A 21516-nucleotide genomic window follows, 5' to 3' on the forward strand; every position below is an offset into this window, starting at 1 on the left:
CTCTGTCTGATGGGAAATAGCATCATCTGCGCAGCAGAACATGGCTTCTGGTTTCAAGGACTACTTGTGGGCTTCTGAGAGATATAGTCTGATCTAGCAGGACCAACCTTACATTTTTATTAGCCACAATAGGAAAAGAAACCTCCATGTTACAGGCGCAGTATATTGCAGAATATCAGACACTGTAGACAAAGGAGGAGGGCTGTTGCTTTCAAGCCCTGTTTGTTGGCTCTTGACTGGTCACCATGATTGTTGGACATCTGATGGTCACTGTGAGAAATAGGGCACAGGGCTAGATGTACCCTTGATTTAATCCAGCAGGGCCTCTTCTCCTCCCAGAGGGGAGGGGTTGTGAGCGGGAGCAGCTTCCCGCAGGGGCAGGGAGGCGTACTCAGCTCCCTGTTCCTGATTGCTTCTGCTTCTGCTGCCAAGCCTTCCAGCCGACCAATAGGACCAGCTGGTGGGGGGTGCTAGCCGCATTTGAACAACCGTGGCAGCGCTCAGCTCCCTGTCTGTTCCTGCTTTCTTTGGATCTCCCACCCTCCCTCCCTCTTAGGTCAGCTTCTTTTGCATATTGACCTTGCTTTGGACTTTGGTTGGTTGCCTTGGTTGCCCAAGGGGCCTGGTAGGACTTCTTTATTCATTTGGCAAATTGGCACCAGCCTCTCGGTTTTTTCGCCTACCTCATAGCAATTTGTCACAACTTTCTGGTATTGGTGGTTAGGCACTGGAATAGGTGTGCTGTGTTGGAGGATTGGGTATGGGCCATCATCTACCCCTCCTCTTTTGGGTATTCCGTTAAAGGAATCCGGCGGTCGTGGATCCTGTCCGATGCCCTGCTGGTGGCCAGGGCCATGGCATGACCCCGGGTGACATCATGGGGAAGCTACCAGTTGTATTTGCATCATCAAGCTCCTCCCATTGGTTGTTAACCCTGATATGACTCCCAGCTGACCGGGGTGGAGTCATGTATTGCTGTTTCATCCAATGCCTAAGCCAATACTACTCACATGCTGTAACCAATAAATGTTGTGCCTAATTTTGCCCATTAACCTAAAATAATGTGTCTTTGTGTCTTATTATACTCCTATGCGGGTGGTGGGTCCTCGACTCACAACATTCTTCTGTGCAACTTGCTCCTGCAGGAGTCAGCAACAGGCACCTGCCTGTATGGCTTTAAAAGAGGATTGGACTATTTGTGGAGGAAAAGGCTATCAGGGCTGCTAGCCACGGGGCTCTGCTCTGCCTCCACAGTTGGGAGCGTGAATGCTTCTGCATACCAGTTACTGGAAGCCACAGGAGGGGAGAGGACTCTTGTGCTCAGGTCCTGTTTTTAGGTTTCTCACAGGCATCTAGTTGGCTACTGTGTCAATGCTGGACTAGATAGGCCATTGGCCTGATCCAGCAGGCTCTACTTATGTTCCTATTCTCCTAATGCATAGGAGTCTTTAGGAAAACAAACACTAAATAGTATTCCCAGTGCCCAAGCCTGAAATATAGTTTTTACCATCTTCAGTCTGGAAAATAATTATTTTTAAAATTATCCATGCGCAACCAACACACACATCCCTGCTGTGAGCCAAAATCATGCAAACAGGTCACCATGCACTTCATTTTTATAGATTGCAATGCTTTAAGATTTTGTAGACCATGACAATCGCACAGGCTGGGCTGTGCTTGCACTAAACACCAGCTGATGTATCTTGGTGGGAGGTGGAATGTGCCTGCAGGTTGCGTGAGGGTGGGCTGCGAGGCTGCGATGCGTGGCCTCACCCCGTGAATGTGAACAGGTGGTGGTTTGGTGTTTAATAATGTAGACTTGAGGAATGTTCGGGACCTGCGCAATATAAAAAGAACAATCAGAATATGCTATTATGGGTGCTGGAATCTCATTTAAAACCTAATTAGGTCTAGTACAAAGCTAGAGTAGGCTTGTCTTGGGATAAAGAGATTGATGTGTCTGCATGAAATGTGTGGTGCCTATTCATTCCTCTTCTCGTGAAAGAAGAATAATAAAAAATAAGGTTTGTTAAGGAAGCAGCATTTCTTTTTGTTAACTCTTCGTTTGTGTATTGCCACTGTTTTGTGTGCTTCTGTGCCTCTTGATGAAAAGGATAATTGTATTTGTCTAGTTTTTTCTTCCTCCTAAGCAAGAGGCACCCAAAGTGCTGCCATCCAGAAATTTTGGATTCTAGCCCCCATAAGGGCAGAGATCATGAGGGTCAGCAGTGGTGATGATGAAGGATCGCAGTGGAAGAGCATCTGCCTTGCATGCAGAAGGCCCCAGGTTCAATCCCTAGCATCTCCAGGTAAGGCTGGGGGTGTTCCCTGCCAGGGGAGCAGCTGGCAGCCAGTGCCAACAACACAGATTTACCAATGCTCAGACTTCATACAAGGCAGTATCCGATGTAGTCATAGGTTCCCCACCCCCGTTCTACAGGGAGGACAAGGCTATAGCAATGGAACATAGGAAACTGCTTTAGATGGACTCCATCAGGCTCATAGCTGTCAACCTTCCCTTATTTCAGTGCCGTTTTCCGCTGCGTCCCACGGCTATCCCGGATTGCTGGATATCCTGTAAACTGTCTCTGGGACAGGTGAGGCTGCTGATCCCTTATTTTCAAATCCAAAAGTTGACAGCTATGATCAGGCTACCCCTGTGGGGGTGACCTTAGGCATAACTCTTTGCTATGTTCATTTGCCTACTATAGGACTAGAACAGTGTTTCCCAAATTGGGTCTCCAGCTCTTTTTGGACCTCAGTTCCCATAATACCTGACCACTGGTCCTGCCAACTAGAGACGATGGGAGTTGTAGTCTAACAACAGCCGCAGACCCAAGTTTGGGAAACACTGGATTAGGTAGACCAATATTCCAGGTAAGTATTTTATTTTCCTTTTGATTGTGCATACTGGGTGGTAGCCAACTAGGTTTTACTTAGAGTAGATCTACTGAAGTGAATGGACTGAACTTAGTCATGCTCATCAATTTCAATGGGTGTGCTCTTGATTAAAATCTAGTTGAACACCACCTACTGTTTCTCCCATTTCCCTCTTTTTAGCCTTTGCCCTAAATAAACCTTTTGATTGGGTTTTTGGGCCTTCACTGGTTTAGGAACACCAGAAGTTGCTTTAGACCTAGTCAGACATTGGGTCCCCCTAGCCCAGTACTGTCTGCACTGACTGGCAGCTCTCCAGTGCTTCAGGCAGAGGGCCCCAGGTTCCCTACCTGCAGCCCTACCTGCAGAAGCTGGGGATTGATCCTGGGACCTTCTGCATGCAAGGCAGATGTCCAATCATCTATCTATGGGAGTCACTGGCCCTCTCCATCAATTGCCCAGGAGCCCCGGGGTGCCTGGAAACCAACCTGCATCCTTCCCAGATGATTTGTGCATCTTCCAGGTCATGCCCTCAAAGCCTCTGGGTGCTGAATGAGGCCCAGAGACCTCCTTTCATGTCGTTCCTTCCTATTGCATGCTGTAATGATAGAAGTTAGCCCCCTCTCTCCCACCACTAGGTGGCGCTGTGCTCAGATCTAGCCAGCCCTCTTGTGTGCTCAATTTCAACAGAGAGGCAGACAGGCAATCAATCTTTGAGTCTAATGGCATCTTGAGCAGTATTTCTTTATGGATTGAAACAGTTAAGATACCCAATTAATTAACAATGATAACAATGAATAAACAAAGTCACCAAAGAACCCAACCCGAAATCACTGTTGGTTACATGGCAAGGACGTCAGTTATTTGCCACTAATTGGATCACAGTCTCTTGTCAGAGCAGGCTCCTTTCAGGTCTGTTGCTATGCACCCACTTTCCCTCATCTCAGCTGCACACTCTTCCCTTCCCCTCCCTCCTCTCCCTCAGGTCTCTCTTTGCCAGCCGACTTTTATTCCCCTTGATGTTTCCCTCCATGCTAAACTTCTCACTCACCCCAAATTCTGCAACGCCACTGAAGTGAGCATTACAGCTGTACAGGCAAGCACAGTTTCTCTTTTCTTTCTGTCCTCTTCATCATTCAGCTCCCAATACGTGCATGGTGCAGAATGCCCCAGTTCAATCCCTGGCGTCTCCAGGTAAGGCTAGCAGATATCACTGCCTGAAACCCTGGAGAGCTGCTGCCAGTCAGTGTAGACAATATTGAGCTGGATGGACTAAGGGTCTGACTTAGCATAAAGCAACATCCTATGTTTAGTGGGCTCATGCAATGAAGAGCTGGTGTGGTACAGTGGTTAAAGTTTGCGAGACCAGGGTTCAAATCCTCACTCAGCTATGAACTTCACCTTGGACCAGTCGCTGCCTCTTGGCCTAACCTACCCCACAGGGTTCTCGTGGGGATTAAATGAGAATGAGGGGAGCCATGCATGTCTCCTGAAGCTCCTCAGAGTTGAAGGTGGAACATAAACAAAAAAGATGCACCTCTTTGTCCTTTGACACCTGAGGTATATATGTTCAGGGACACGCCTTGTGATTGTGATTTCTTTTAAGCTGTTTTTGATATTGTACCTTAAATGGTTGTGACTTGCTCTGGGATATTAGGGCCACTAAATGGGTTTAAAGGAAGCTACTGTTTCTAGGCTGCACCTTCTAACAGGAGGACAGACTGAAACTTTGTTTTGTGCCTCAAAGCTGCTACCTTTTAAATTATAGCCCTTCTCTGGGGATGTGGAGGAGAATCTACTTGCCAGTTCAGCTAGTGTTGACTATAGGACGATTTTGCTCTCTTTATTTCATTGTGTAATCTGGTTTACCAAGTTAACCCCTCACCCTTTCCTAAAGTATCAGGGTCAGGAGAGGGTTAAGGATCCCAGGATGCCAGATTGGAAGAAGAACACTGGCAAATGAGAGGGCTTCAATGCAAGGGGCATGCAAGGTCATAAGGAGATCCAAAAAGGTGCAACCAGGAAGTGAGGCATCTCGAAATGAGATGCAATTATATTTCAAGCCTCATCTGGAGGACTGTGTCCAGTTCTGGACACCACATTTTAAGAATGGCATTTGCAAACTGTTGCATGTTCTGAGGAGGGCAACTAGGATGGTGAAGGGTCTGTCTGGAAAACCAAGTCCTATGAAGAAAAGTGGAATGAGCTGGGTGTGGGTTTAGCCTGAAGAAGAAAAAATTAAGGGGAGACATGACAGCTGTCTTCAAATATCTGTTGGGCTGTCATACAGAAGATGGAGGAGGCTTGTCACTGGTTGCTCCAGAGGGCAGAACTAGAATTAATGAGAGGAAATTGCAAGGAAGCAGTTTCTGGGTAATCATTCTGGGTAACAATAAGCTCTCTTTGGCAGGGGGAGATTCTTCCTTGCGAGGTGATGGGATTATTTTTGCTGGAGGTACTTAGGCAGAGGCTGAACTGACAATCTTCCAGGGATGTTGTAGTTGGGAAGGAACACAGGAAACTTCATGACATTTATCTCTGTATTGTCTTTACTGGCTGGGAGTGGCTTTCTGGGATTTCAGGCAGGAGGTCTCTCCCAGCCCTAACTGGAGATGCTGTTGATTGAAGCTAGGACCTTCTGCATGCAAAGCAGGTGCTCTACCTATGGCTATGGCCCTTCTCTAATAGATGGCAGGAAGCACCTTACAGTAACCAACATTTCACTGTTTTTAAGGGGGGAAATGACATGGTATTTCTTGAGCTATCATCTGGCTAGTTTTGAAGTTCAACTAAGTTGCTAACCTGAGATATCTCATCACTTCCAGGACCACAAAAGGCTTTGCACTTGCTCTCCTTCCTTTAAATAAGCACCACAAGCCACACCTTTATACCAAATCAGACAGGATTCTCTCCCAGCCTTACCTGGGGATGCTGGGACCTATGACACGCAAAAGAGATGGTGTATGACTGAGCTATGGCTGTTTCCCCTAGTTACATCCTGCACTGCAGATCCTGCATTGAGCAGAGGGTTTCACTGTGTGACGTCTGAGGCTTCCAACTTTAAATTTCTATTATTCAGGAGACATTAAGCTGGCTGGAAGCTGATATACATCCTGGCTTAGGGCTTACATATGTTCCTGTTTAATGGAATAACAACAGAGCTCCCCCACAACCACTAAGGCCGCCAAAACTAATCTGTAGCATTTTTTTAAAAAAGCCTATGCTAAAATATAATTACTTAAGGCGTTTTAGGAGCAAACATTGCTTTTTCTTCTTCTTTTCACCCCCAGGCTTTGCCTACCCATCTGGGTTTGCTTGGATGGACAGAATCGAGGCTGTGGTTGATTTGTTTCTCCCTTAGAACTGCCCAACTTCAGTTTGATGCACGCTTGACTTCCCCCACATGCTGGAGGAGCCAAGATGTGTCAAGAACAAGGAATTGCTTTTGTATGAAAAGGAGTTTCTCTTGTGCAGGTCTTGAAATGCATTTTATATAGATAAATCTGGGTGTCTCCATTTGAACCGGGATGACCTATAATGAACAACACATCCCACCTATAAACCTCACTGAAAACAAGAAGGGGAGGAGCTTTCCTCAGCCTGAGGGCCACAATATCTTCTCGGGGGTCACATGCCAGTGGGAGGCAGGTCTGAAGGCAGTCATGTGGGAGAGCAGCAAGTCTTGTTGTTCTGTACCTGCTTTCACCAGCAGATCACAGGGTGGATTGCAGCAGTCTAAAATTCAGTATTAAAAACATTTAAAACAAATTAGTCACAGGAATTGGGAGGGCCCAGAAAACACACACCTCAGATATCAAATGCCAGGGTAAAGAGACACGTCTTCAACATTTGTCACAAGTTATATAGCGAGGGTACCTGATCCACCTCTGCGGAGAGGGAATTCCACAACTCAGGAGGAGGATGCCCTCTCCTGGGCCACTGCACTTCTGAGGGTGATGGAACTACTAAGAGGCCCCCACCTCTGCTGACCTTAACACCCCCATCAACCCCAGTCTCCCCTTGGCCAGTCCCTCACCTGCCTGCCTTTGTGCAGCCAGCCCAGGCAGGTGGCACTTCCTGCCACCTACCTCCTCCTCCTCCTCCTCCTCACGCTTGGTCTACTGACTCCATGGGTCTCCTCTGAGAATGACTAATGGTGGAAACGCCAATTTTAAAAACCATTTATTTATGACCAAGATGGGGAACCTCTAGTCTGAGGGCTGAGGGTGGCCTTCCAGGAGTCTCCAGAGGCTAAGTACTTCACCGACCAAGGAGGAGATCATCTGGCAGTGGGAGGCTGTGGCATGATGAGTGGGTTTGTGCCTTGAAGGTCTCCATGGCTGGAGGCTGGCTGATGTCTGGCGATGGACCTGGTGGAAGCTGGCAAATGTTGGGAAATGGAAGCCAGTAGCATTCACATTTGGATAATGGTGGACACTGCAATTCCTGAAACAGACTGTTGTTTGGGATGTAAGCTGGTTCAAACTCAGCTTTGGAAGCCCGTTGACAGAAACTGTGTGGATATTTGTGGACTGAAGCTGGGGGCATATACGTGTGTGAATGGAGAGCGGCTGATGAGTGAATGTGTCTCCATGTGTGAATGGGAGGTTTTGAATGCTGTTGAGGCGAATGGTATGTGTCTGGGTGCATTGGGCTGGCATAGGTAGCCCACCAGATGTGACATTCCTGGGAATTATGTGACAGGAGCCAGCTCCAGGTACAGGGTGGAAGGATGAACCAGCCCAGTGGCTATTCAAAGGTGGAAGCCAGTGGAAGTTGGCAGGCTGAAGTCAGGAATGAAACTGCCAGGCAGATGCCAGTGAAAGTCCCTGATGATATTGTTGGGTGGTAGCCCTCCCTGTTCCTGCATTTGCCATGGAAGATCTAGCATCCCAGTTCTCTGGAGCAACCCTCCCTAGTGCACACGAAGGGTGGACTACAAATGTTTTTAAGGAGCAACCCCAGCCTGAGGAGGCAGCTCAGGGGAACAGCTGGAGACCCAGGAGGGAAATCTAGGTCTATTCCCTCCTATCCACTTGAGTTGCCAACACTTTGTTTTCTTGGGGCTCCTGTGCCTGCCTCACCTCGATAGCTGACAGAAAAAAATAAAAATAAAACATCAATTGATTTTGTCACTCGGAACCCAGCATCACCAATAAACTTCTAAGGACCCCCAGAGGTTAAAAAGACCACTTAGGTGAACTGTGCCTGCTGGCAATTATTCCCTCAGGAATAATTGCTGTCAGCTTTTAGAAGAAAGAGACAAGGTGCTATGTAGAGGCTCAGCATGTGAGCTACAATGAGCCACAGAGACTTGAGTTTTATTCGCACCTCTGCTCTGAAACTCAAGAAAGAGTTGTGGGGAGGGGGATAGGCTCTTTCTTCAACTGCCCTCCCTCCCACCCACCTATTTACAACATCATCCTCCCTGACACTTCTCTAACCTTTCTGAAATCCTTTCAGTTGGCATGGTTTAATATTAAGTGTCTGCCTTTCTTCAAGGAATATAGGACCCTGACTTGTACCCATCAATATATGGTGCCCATGGTGATCCCAAAGTCCTACTGAGTTGCCAGCACAGCTCCCCATCCTCCGCACCCCCCAACACTGACATGGGATCTGAAGTCTAAATCTGAGGAAGCTGTTCCAGGCTGTGTACACCCCATACATTTATAGCACATTTATAGCACAAGCCATGAGGGACCACAGAGCAACTATGTGAAGACAGATTGGTGAGGGGGCAGCAGCCATGAGGAGAGTCATGGCAGAGACAGAAAACAGAGGCGCCATGAGGCGAGAGGTGGAGTCTAAAGTTGGCTCAGCCACAAGGAGATGAGACTTGTTTCTGGGTGACAAGAGAAGAAGCTGCATTTGTGTTTAGGTGAGGAGAATCCCGGGAGAGAGCACCATGGTCCCGCTTTTAAAGAGTCATGGTTTCAACTCAAAGAATCCTAGTTATACCTAGATTTTAGGACTTCACACTGGTGACTGTGGTTTGTTAAGGGTGCTGAGGGTTGTTGAGGGACCCCTATACATCTCACAGAGCTTTAACTTCCAGAGTTCCTTGCAAAGAAGGATTGCCAGTTAAGCAACTCTGAGAATTGTAGGATTGATTGCGAGGAGTTTCATAGGATGCTTCACAGAATGAGAGCATAAAGGGTATGTGTGAATGGCATCTACCAGCTGACTTGCTCCTCATGACCAAGATGCAAAAAAAGAGGAGGCAGTTTCAATGCAGAATCCAAACCCCGCTACTTGAGATTAAGGTAGAGCTTCCAGTGGCTCAAAAATTTAGTCCAGCCTGAGTATTATAAGCCTTAGAATGAAACCCTTCTCCTAAATTCTTAGTAGGGCAAACTGTGGTTGCTTGGTGGTGAAAGAAGGAGGCTCTGCTAATCCATTTACATCTTTCTTTCTTTTTTAAAAAGTGGGGCACAGGCCAAAATGGAATAGGTGGAAAACATAATCCCCCCCCCCGCAACAGTACCTGCATGGGACACGCCACGGAAACACTTCTGTCAATTTCAGTGGGCTTTGATTGAAGCGGCAAAAGGCCATTTTAATTCGCAGCAGGTTAACGTTTTGATACCCGAAAGCTCTTCCTGAATGAAAATAGTAACAGCCAGAAGAGATTATGCTGCTTATATTTATGATAACCCCAAGCAACCATTCACAACCCTTGTCCCATGGAACTGGCAATGCCTTGATGCTTCTTATCTACAGCCCTCTAGATAAGAGAGACTTTCACCAGTTAGCCTTCTTTCCTGTCATTGGGAGGTGGGACTTCTCTGCAGAGGTTATGTCTGTTCATTCTAGAGCCTAAGGAAATGTTTTGTCCATTATTTTATTCTTGCGGAGCAGGGGCGGAGAACCTGTGGCCCTCCAGCAGTTCTTGGATTCCAACTCCCCTCAGCCCCAGTCAGCATGGTCCAATGGTCATGGATAATGGGAGTTGAAGTCCAGTAACAGCTGGAGGGCTACAAGATCCACATCTCTGGCTTAGCAGTATTTGAGCTCACAGTTAGTTGCTTTGTGGGGAGACTTTTTGGTTCAAAAGGTGGGACGCAATATTTTAATTACCATTTTAAATGACATTAGATCTTTTGAAACTTTGCAATGTCGTGATGTACCATATTCAACATTCTGTTCCTCGTCTGATTTGGAAGAAAGTCGATACATTTTAAATGTCAACATGGAAATGAATTCTGATCAAAGGAGGGCAAGCTAAATAGGAACACACGAAGCTTCTACATACTATGTCATATCGCTGGTGCACTCATCCCAGCCTTTTCTACTCTTGGCTGGCTGTACCTTTTCAGAGCCTCAGACAGAACGCTCTCTTCCAGTTCTGCTACTTGAGTTCCTTTTAAATTGAAGGACCTTTTGCAATGCAAAGCATGCACTTGAGTTGGCAACTCCAGCTGTGCCCCTTCCCCGAGGTTAACAATGATTCAATCTTTCCATATACTACAGAAAGAGGAGAAATTAATTTGGTTCCAGTTTTCAAGTTAACTTGCCCCGTTTTCACGTCTTGAACTGAAATGTCACATAAAATTCAGCTATCCTTTGGAATTCACTCTTCTGAATTTTCTGATACATATCTTTCTTTTTTTAAGCATACCAAGAAGAAAGCATTGGAAGGTTAGTGTATACTGAAACACACAGGTTTAGTGGAAACAATGGGCAAAATGGCACTAGAGGAAATTGCTTCGTGGGGAATGTCTGTCTTAGGCAACATTGCACACAAAAATGTGCCTATTAGGAGGAATACATGTGAAAATGAATACACATTTTCTGTTCAGTTCATAAGTTTAGTGTTCCATCCAAAGACCATACAAAACTGTAGCAATATTATTAATAAAATAATACAGAACATACATAGCTTGATTTCAGATTAAACCTCCGAATCACCAAAACAACTTATAGTGATTTTATCCAACTCCTTTTTCCTGATTTTATTTTATGCAGCCAGTGTACAGAAGGCCACTCTCTGTATTACAAAGCTATTAGTGTCTCTCGAAAGAAACCAAACAATTTATGCTGGGGTGTAACTGCTTGCATGTGTAAAGTGAACTCTTGGGTCTCTACACAAGGGGCAGCCTAACAGATAATGAGTAACGTTTTGTACCTGAGGTTGTCCACAGATACAAAGTTTGTCTGTGTACAGCCATCCAAGACTGCAGTGAACATCACTTGGAAATGCAGCCCGAGGAAACTTGTGAAAGTTTGGTCAGATAACTAGCTGTAAAATGCTCTGTTCTTGAGAGTGCATACCAAGGGGGGGAAAGCTGTGTTTCTATTTAGCTGTAGGTCCCTTCTGAGTTCTATCCAGAAGAGGCAATCCCTTAGCTGACATTTATTCAAGGCCCAAGCAGAGCTCTGTTCTGGAAATTAGTAATAGTCTAAAACAACCAACTCTTGTATCACTCAATTCCATATAGCACAGTGCAGGAAAACACTCAATGGGCATAGCAGCAATTCTTTTAATATACTTTAACTGAGTGCAGTCTGCTATTGCCTTAATTGTTGGCTACTCAGATTAAGTATGAAGAAGAGCTGCTGATATTCTTGATGATAGAGAATATAGCTTCCCAAAAAAGTTATTCTGCATTGTTTCCAAAACTTTAATGGAGTTCAGGACAGAGCTCCAGATTTCAACATCGTAGAGTATTTGACTTAGCACATTGCTACCAAATATATTTAGGGCAAAGTAATTCAGAAATGGATGAATGGAATTTAAGGCTGGAATAATGAGAAACTGGGCAAAACTGAAAGAGACAAGATTGTGCTTCCCTACCCGTGCTTACTGTCCCTCTAGTGACTGGTTCTCTTCTCCTGTTCTTTTCTCCTGAACCTAAAGATAAGAAGAAGCAAAAGAATTTCATTTAATTTCCCCCTTCTCACCCCTGAAAGTGTTTTGCTAGATTTCAGCCACCAGCATTTAGGTGGGTGGGGTTTTTTTTGGGGGGGGCGTTGTTCTTTAAGTTTGCTTTGGGAAATTAGCCAACTATACATATTTCTGCATTGCAGAGTTTTGGACTAGATGGTCTTCAGAATTTCTTCCAAGTCTATGATTTTATACTATTACTAGGAACACAGCTGAATGAGTTAACCCATTGCTCAACCTTTAGGTACATGCATTGCATGCAGTGGATAAGAGAATTAGACAGCAGATGATGGGAAGGATCCCCATCTTAGATGCCAGAAAGTCACTTTTAGCCAGAACAGACAATACTGAGCTCAATGGACAAATAATCAAACCAAGCATAAAGAAGTTTTCTATTTTTCTGCATAACAGATTGCCAAGATCTGAGCAAGGCATCTCTTGTTTGAGCAAGATGAGCCATGAAACAGTTCCTTTTAGGGCAACTGGTCCATGAAACTTGCATACCTGATGCTATCGTGGAGACCCCACACCAACAATGCCTGAAGATGCTGGACCAGATAGAGGTTTATGTTGTGGATACAATTTGCAGCACCAAATCCATTTTCCGTTCTTTGTCTCCACCCCCCCTCCCTTGCAGTGAGCAGCTGAACATTAAATTGGCAGCAAAATCCATTGCAGACCCCTCCAGAGACTCATTAAAGACCCAGATAACTCTGACATTGAGCACAATGGCTTCTGCTTGATCGGCTATGCCAATTTCTCAGATGTACAGAAGGCAAGATGGGAAACATATTTCTTATTAGGGCACACATGTAATGAGGCAATTGCTAAAATGCTCTGGACAAGACTACCTATTAGATGTTTCTTGCAGTATGACTACTTTTGAACCAAGTGGGTTTCAGCTCAAGGCGGAATGAATTGACATTTCAGTTTGACACTGTTACTATTGGTGGCAGTTAAGTAAATGATCCTGTTAGGATCCCATGCTTTAAAAAAACCATATCCTATGACAAAAATCTAATAAATAATCATACTGACAGGATGTGTGTCAATGTACTTTTTGTGCTTCTGTGACTTTACTTTGCATACATGCAGTTTAGCAGCTGAGCCAGAGGAGAGGTTGGAATATACAGTAACGACCACTAAGGGTGGTTGCTTCCCCCCCCCGTCAAGTTTCTAGCCCTCTTGATTGCAGAGGAAAGCTTTGAAAAGACTGAACTGTGTCCCTGTAGCTCAGTGGTAGAACATTTGCTTTGCATGCAGAAAGTCTCATCTCCAGCAGCATCTCTAGATATGGCTGAAAGAGGCCCCTACACAAACCCCAAAGTTGTTGAGCTTTCACAAAAATGCAGAGAGAGAGAGAGAGGTTTCTCGATTGATTTGCCCAAGATCTGCCTTTCGAAAATTTCCCCCGGACATCTGGTAACATCTAGGAAAATCCAGACGTATGGCAGCCCTAACATAGACCAATGGTCTGACTCTGTATATGGCAGCTCCGTATGTCCTCCCCTCCCCCTCCTCTATTCCAATAGGTTCCCAGTTGTAGAAACTGAGCCAGGCTACCCCAGACTGTTTCTGTCTCACTGGCCAGTTATATCCCTGCATCCGTCTCTAATCAAACAGACCAATATTTAATTTCTACAGAGGGCAAACAAATGCAGTTTTCTTTCCTCCTCCTTCCTCCTCTCAAAATGGCATCTGAGTCCCCTGATAGCCATCTGCTTCTCTTCCCATCTGCGATGGATGTAGTGTTATAATTGGACATACGCTTTTGACACCTACTAAGAAGAGCTGCCAGCTTCTGTAGCCAATTTTAAGCCAAGGCTTCTTTGCTGTCCTCCCAAACAGGCTTCTTATTAAGGGACTGTCAAAAGGTGGGGTGAGTGAAGGGTTAACAAGGATTCTTGTCTGGACTAAAAAGAGAAAAAGCAATTATCGCCCCCCCCCATTGCCACTCCAACATCTATTGTGTTAGGCATAGGTGGCTCCTCTTGCTGATGAAAACTATGCAATGGAAAGTTTTCCTGCTCAAGCCCCATTGAAATGAATGGGGGTTGCTCAAGAGCACTGCTGCATTGACCCATAATGAATTGCTTCAGCAGCAACAAAGCCAGGAGTTACCATGATTTGCAGGCAGGGATGGGGGAAGATATTCAACTCAGTTCACATTTATTTCACCTTTTAGTTTTATTTCAGCAATTTGCATACCGCATAATCACAGTCATCTCTAAGCAGTGCACAGGAGACCAGCTGTAGAGGGCAAAAGATGAGTGAAAACTATGAAATTAGAGTTGATTTTAAAAACCTGCTGGGATAAATAATAATAAAAATAGGCCTTCAGGAAGTGCGAGAAGTTCAACAAGGAGAGGACCTGTCTGACTCCAACTGGAGGCAAGTTAAACAAAATTGGACCATAATACTGAACACAAGACTCTTTTGGATCTAAGCTGTGCATCCAAGCTATGGGGGACCATTAACAGTGACTCCGCTGAAAACCTAGGAAATTGAACAGGGATATAAAAAGCATCAGATGGTCCTTGTAAATTAATACAGGAACCTTGAACCTAACCTGCTAGTATATGAGGAACTAGTTCAAGCTTTGTAGAGTTATGTGCTGGCAATGATTAAATGGACACAAGATTTGGGGCATAATATACAATTTGAAGATTGGGAAAAATTATGGAAAGTGAATCTGAAATTCACGGATTGCATATTGTTGAAAGAGAACTACATAAAAATGATGTATAGATGGTATATTACACTGGTAAAAATGGCAAAAATGTATTAAACAGGATCAAAAAATTGTTGGAAATGCAAAGAGAAGGAAGGCACTTTTCACCATATGTGGTGGGAATGTAGAGCTGTAAAGAATTTTTGGGAAATGATATATAATGAAATGAAAAAAATGTTTAAAATGGCACTTGTAAAAAAGCCAGAAGCCTTTTTGCTGGGTATTTCAGGTCAAGAACGGCCAAAAGAAAAATGAAAAATATTTATGTATGCTACAACAGCGGCAAGAGTTTTGTTAGCACAAGGCTGGAAGACAGGAGAAGTACCAACGAAAGAACAATGGCAAGAAAAATTGATGAATTATGCAGAATTAGCAAAGTTAACAGACAATGTACATGAAAAGGACAATAGTGATTTTAAAAAAGATTGAGAACCTTTCACAACTTACCTATAGAAACAACAAAAAGAGATGGACTCATTGGCAGGTTTTGAATAAACACTCACAACTTTAAGCAGAATATGATGAAAGATAGCGTAACAAAGCCATTTCCTCCTGGGAGGAGAGGGGGTTGCGGGCTAAACCCTCCACCCACACACGCAGGGGCGGGATCTTGCCCCCGCGTGGACAGGGAATCCCCGGGCGTGCCTTCCACCCCGTGCGCCAATCGGCGGGCCGGGGAGGCAGGGCCTAGCCCATTTAAGGCCAGGCACGCCCGGGGACCGCCCTCTTTTCCCTTTCCCAGCCGAGCGGTTTTTTTGTTTTTTTTTAAGATATTTATTGGAGTTTTACAAAGACATGAATTTAAAAGATCATATAAAAAGAAAGAAATACAATAAAAGAAACATAGAAAAATACATAAAATAAGAAAAGGAAAATAAAAACAAATCCATTTTTGTAACCCTAACTCGTTATCTTATTTCCTTGGCCTCCTCACACCTCCCCTTTTTGTATTCCCATTTAAATAATCAAGTCAGCAAATCCTTACCCTCTTTCGTTTATCTTAACTCTATATCTTAACATATTATAACTCTATATTTTCATCCATTTATCAATTCATTTTTGCATATTCTTATTAACTTTGTTGCTAATGCCACTTATTTTCAATCCAACATCATTTTAACATTCATTAATTTTACAGTGTTTCTGAAGATAGTCTTTAAATTTCTTCCAGTCTTCTTCCACCAACTCTTCTCCCAGGTCACGGATTCTGCCAGTCATTTCCGCCAATTCCATATAATCCATCACCTTCATCTGCCACTCTTCCAGGGTGGGTAGCTCTTGTGTCTTCCAATACTTTGCAATAAGTATTCTTGCTGCTGTTGTTGCATACATAAAGAAAGTTCTATCCTTCTTTGGCACCAATTGGCTGACTATACCCAGGAGAAAGGCCTCTGGTTTCTTCAGGAAGGTATATTTAAATACCTTTTTCATTTCATTATATATCATCTCCCAGAAAGCCTTAATCTTTGGGCACGTCCACCAAAGGTGAAAGAATGTACCTTCATTTTCTTTACATTTCCAACATTTATTATCGGGGCAAATGATATATTTTTGCAAGCTTGACTGGGGTCATGTACCACCTATAAATCATTTTCATAATATTCTCTCTTAAGGCATTACATGCCGTAAATTTCATACCGGTGGTCCACAACTGTTCCCAGTCAGCAAACATAATGTTATGACCAATATCTTGTGCCCATTTAATCATAGCAGATTTAACCGTTTCATCCTGCGTATTCCATTTCAACAGCAAGTTATACATTCTTGAAAGTATCTTAGTTTTGGGGTCTAACAATTCTGTTTCCAGTTTTGATTTTTCCACCTGGAAGCCAATAGGCCTCTCTTATTTGATAATAATGAAGCCGGTCTCGCACTTTATCTTTTAATTTCTCAAAACTCTGCAATTTCAGTTTATCTCCTTCTTGTTCCAAAATTTCCCAATATTTCAGCCATTTGGCCTCCATATTGAGCTTTTTCTGAGCCTTCGCTTCCATTGGTGACAACCACCTTGGGGTTTTATTTTCCAATAAGTCTTTATATCTTATCCAGACATTGAACAATGCTTTCCTGACAATATGGTTTTTAAATGCTTTATGTGCTTTAACCTTGTCATACCACAAATATGCATGCCACCCAAAAACATTATTAAAACCTTCTAAGTCCAAAATGTCTGTGTTCTCAAGAAGCAGCCAATCTTTCAACCAGCAGAATGCTGCTGATTCATAGTAAAGTTTAAGGTCCGGCAGGGCAAATCCACCTCTTTCCTTTGCGTCAGTTAGTATTTTAAATTTTATTCTGGGCTTCTTGCCCTGCCAGACAAATCTAGAAATATCTTTCTGCCACTTCTTGAAACAGTCCATCTTGTCCAAAATTTGCAATGACTGAAACAGAAATAACATTTTTGGCAGTACATTCATCTTTATAGCTGCAATTCGACCCAACAAGGAAAGCTTCAAATTTGACCATATTTCTAAGTCTTTGTTCACTTCTGTCCAGCATTTCTCATAGTTATCTTTAAATAAGTTTAAGTTCTTAGCAGTCATATTAACCCCCAAGTATTTTACTTTCTTAGCTAATGTCAAACCAGTCTCCTTCTGAAACCTCTCTTTCTCAATCGGTGTTAAGTTTTTCTCAAGAACTTTAGTTTTTGACTTGTTCAGTTTAAATCCTGCCACATGACCAAATTCTTGAATCAGTTCTAATACTCTTTTCGTACTAGATTCTGGCTCCTGTAACGTCAAAACTAAGTCATCTGCAAAAGCCTTCAGTTTGTATTGTTTGACTCCAACCCAGCCGAGCGGTTTTGACTTGCTCCTCGCACCGCTAGTATTTACCTTGTTTCCGGTTGGAAATCACGGAGAGGCTTCATTCCCTTGCCCAGATTTTTTCACAATTTCTGCAGGATCGCACCATCGGGATCGGCAGGATCGCACCAGCGGCAGGATCGCACCATTGGGATCGGCAGGGGTAACGTAGGCGCTACGGGAAGCTTCGGAGCCAAAAAAGTTCCCCCCTTCCCGCCGTCAGCGAAAGATAGCGTAACAACATGTATAGTTATTTAACATGCAGAAGATAACAAGTAATGAAATAAACCAGAAAGGGAAGATGAAGGAAGTCAATGGGAGGGTGGGGATTGTAAAATATAAAATTTGGATAATTGTATTTGCAATTTGTTATAACAAAGAAACCCAATAAAAATGTATTTTATTTTATTTTTTTATTTTATTTTATATAAAAAGACCTTGCAACCTTTGCTGTCGCCTGCTCATCTTGATCTCCCAAGAGAAAGGACACTGTGGCAGTGGATGGGTGACCCGGGATGGACATTAAAAGAGGGGTGATAACCTCATACCTCAAGTCTTTATAAAGAGTGCAAGCCAGAAGGGCATGTGCCACTGATTTGGTACTGCCACCTCCACAGGGACATAAGCGGTTTTTGTTGGAATCGCCCCTCAAGTACAGTCCAGGGCAATACATTCAATCTTGAAAAAGTAAAAGCGCATCTATATTTTAGAATTGCTTGGTTACACAGATAGGGTGGCAATGCTTGGTGCAAGGGCTGCCAACTTGAATAAAATATTTGGGCCCCCAAATAAGTCCTGCCCTGTATACTCAATCACGTGACACAGCACAAAAACACAATTTGAATGGCAGTGCCCATCAACTGGGTGGGGGGGGGCAGCCCCCTCAGATACTTTATTGGGGGGTGTGCAAGGGACCTCAGTCCCAGGGAATTGACTCCTATCCTTGGCATCTCTGGGCCAGGACCAAGTGTAGGCCCACATTGAGTGCATTACAATAATTGAGACAAGATTAAAGGCAATTTTACCTAATTTGCACTTTCTGAAGCAATCTGTGGACCGAAACACAGCTACTCTTTGAAATTTACTCCTTTATGATGGTCTGACTCACTACCATTAGGTCTGATCCTGCCTGTGTGATCTCCAAAGATACAGTATGGATCCAACTCGTAGCTAGTGATTGGAATTCTAGAATTGGAGAGTTGGAAGAGACCCTGCAATGCAGGACTGTACAGCTGTCCCATATGGGGATTGAACCTGCAACCTTGGCGTTATCAGCACTATGCTCTAACCAACTGAGCTATCCAGGCTAACTTAATGTGGTAAACCAAACAAAAACCTGCAAAGTTTACCGACTCAGTCCAAAGTTTTGGAACTGAGACCAGGCAAGGGTGTGCTTCCTTCCATGAGCTTGTGAGTTCCAAGTGATGGTTCATATCTCAGTGGCAGAACATTTGCTTCATATGTAGTAGTGCTGGGAATGTCCCCAGTTTGAGCCCCTGGAGAGATGCTGCCAGTCAGTGCAGGCAATGCTGAGCTAGATAAGCTGCCTCTGTGGACTGCAGCATCCCCATAGCTCCAGGCTTGAGAGAACCTGGAGCATAGTTCTGTGGCGAGTTGTCTGCCATTCAATAGGACTTGGAACAGCTCTATTGATTGTGGCATACAACATCCTGGCTGGGGAGGTGAGTACTGACTGAGCGCCTGCCTTACCAAAAGAGCAGGAAACCAGCTTTTAATATGGTTTGCTTGGCCGACTCCCTTCATGCAATATTGAAAGGGCGCTTTCAGCAATGCATCACCAGCTTGGCTGTGGCCCATAATGGATTACTGATCTCTCTTAAATGCGACAACTTTGCTCCCATGTTCTATTATGCAGTGGCTCCTTCCCAAGCAGCTCAGGTTCACCAGTGGGCTTGGTTTAATTACAGGATGTGAGCGATGCCAAGTGCAAAGACTCTTTGGCACCAGGATATTCATGCCGGGCCAACATAGTACTTGTTAATTTATTGATCCATTAATTTTAAGACTGGGCAGGGGAGGGGGCAATATGTACAATACCAATTACTGGGCACTTTGCATTCCTAAAAGTAAATATATCTTGATCAAGCGAAACACTGGCACACAGAATCGGTGTCTGGACATTTTCTCTACTCACCCACTTCCAATTATGGTGACTGTTTGCATTTAGTAATCATATGGAAATGCCAAGGTTTTGTAACGTGATGCTCTGTTGAGGCGAAGGTACAGTTGCCATATGTCAAAAAGTGAAAATCCGGACAGAAAAAAAAATGGTTGGCAAAGTTTTTGAGGTATTTTTAAGGAAATTCGCCAAAATCTACACTTCTGACATGGGTTGCCATGCATCTGGAAGTTGCCATTCCCACCTGCACACTGTTTCCGACAGCCAAATCCCGGCAATGTCCAGAAAATTTCGGACGTATGGCATCCCTATCTTAGGTAAACCCCCACATTCATACCAGTTAAAGCACTATAATACCACTTCAAACTGTCATGTCTACTCCCAAAGAATTCTAGGAGGTTTAGTTTGTTTTGTGTGCTGAGAGCTGTTAGGAGGCCCTTATTTCCCTTTTAGAGCAACAATTCTCAGAGCGGTTTAACAATCAACCCCTTTTCACAGGGACCTCTGGAAATAGTTGCTCTGGGAGGGGGCTAGGGAGTCTCTTAAGAACTCTTGGCGCCCTTAACAAAATGCAGTTCCCAGAATTCCATATCCTCCAACATTTATCCGATGAAAATAGGGGCGCCCTATTCAATAATGATGATTATGATTTTATTATTTATACCCCACCCATGTGACTGGGTTGCCCCAACCACTCTTGGTGGGCTCTAACATATATTAAAATATAATATAATATAAAAACTTTCCTATACAGGGCTGCCTTCAGGTTTAGAAGACAGCCCTGTCTTCTAAAGGTTGTATACTTCCTTATCTCCTTGGCTCAGGAGTATCTCCATACTCTCCAACATTTCTTCAGTGAAAATAGGGATGTCCTAAGGCATGGGTAGGCAAACTAAGGCCCGGGGGCTGGATCCGGCCCAATCACCTTCTCAATCTGGCCCATGGACGGTCCGGGAATCAGCGTGTTTTACATGAGTAGAATGTGTCCTTTTATTTAAAATGCATCTCTGGGTTATTTGTGGGTCCTGCCTGGTGTTTTTACATGAGTAGAATGTGTGCTTTTATTTAAATTTCATCTCTGGGTTATTTGTGGGGCATAGGAATTAGTTCATCCCCCCCCCCAAAAAAATATAGTCCGGCCCCCCACAAAGTCTGAGGGACAGTAGACCGGCCCCCTACTGAAAAAGTTTGCTGACCCCTGTCCTAAGAAAAAGTGGGGCGCTCCTGGATCAAACCAGAAACTGGGACAGCTTCTGTATATTCAGGACTGTCCCTGGAAAATAGGGCCACTTAGAGGGTCTGGAATTCTTTTGAGGAAGCCACAGCTGTTTAAAGTGGCATCATAGTGTTGTAAATGTATGGTCTAAAATTTGTTGAAAGCTCCCTGTGCACAGAAGATTAGTATTTCAGGGAGAGAGTTAGGCTACAGCCTGTTATGTACTGAAGTTCTCACCCTGGGCCAGCAGGGGGATACTGTAGATAGTTATGCAAATGAAGGATTGAAAAGTGACGTTCAGTGATTGGATAGTTTTGTATGCAAATGAAGGATCGAAAAGTGACGTTCAGTGATTGGATAGTTTTAGAAAATGGCAACAGTTGCATTGTTCTGGAGCTCTATATAAGCAGGCTGACTGAGCTCCTCAGCCTAGTTCTGTTCTGGCATCTGAATAAAGAAGAGCTGTTTAAAGAATCGCTGTGTCGTCTGACATGTTCGCCCACAACTTAACACAGCCCTTCTCCTTGACAGGACCTCTTCTCTGTGCAGGATGGGAATCATGAGCTGATGCCATTTAAACATGTATTTTCACCCATCTGCAATACAAATTGTTGGGGTCTAAAGTGCTTCTTGGTGCACGCTGAATGTCATTGACTTTTTGCTTCACAGGACTGAGCCTTACTACAAACAAAATACTTGGCTGATATACTCTGGGGCCCAGATATAACTGCCCACCACATCATTAATTGGGCACAAACCTGAGGCATTGACCTCATGAGTATCTTGGCAATGCTCTTGTTTCTCCATAGCAGCCATAGCAATTATAGGGCAGGAACAGAGAGGGCTGCCCTCTATCTTTAG

At 44.1% G+C, this 21516-nt stretch overlaps 2 long non-coding RNA genes across 3 annotated transcripts in view; one reads left to right on the forward strand and one right to left on the reverse strand.

The window, feature by feature from the left end:
* LOC310754128 overlaps positions 1–12990 on the forward strand; it is a 27516-nt gene extending 14526 nt beyond the window's left edge. Inside the window, exon 3 of the long non-coding RNA XR_014543637.1 lies at positions 12176–12990. This is a non-coding gene — a long non-coding RNA (uncharacterized lncRNA). The remainder of the gene's footprint in view (positions 1–12175) is intronic.
* On the reverse strand, positions 6194–17810 carry LOC310754131. Of its 2 annotated transcripts, none has more exons than XR_014543639.1 (4): positions 17737–17810; positions 11675–11731; positions 9365–9479; positions 6194–6612 (listed from the first exon to the last, which is right to left on the reverse strand). It is a non-coding gene; the product is annotated as an uncharacterized lncRNA (long non-coding RNA). The 2 variants fall into 2 exon arrangements; XR_014543640.1 differs by lacking the exon at positions 17737–17810 and adding an exon at positions 13973–14016.
* Between the last annotated feature and the right edge of the window lie 3706 nt (positions 17811–21516).

This window comes from Podarcis filfolensis (assembly GCF_964270895.1).
Source record: "Podarcis filfolensis genome assembly, chromosome: Z".
NCBI lineage: Eukaryota > Metazoa > Chordata > Lepidosauria > Squamata > Lacertidae > Podarcis > Podarcis filfolensis.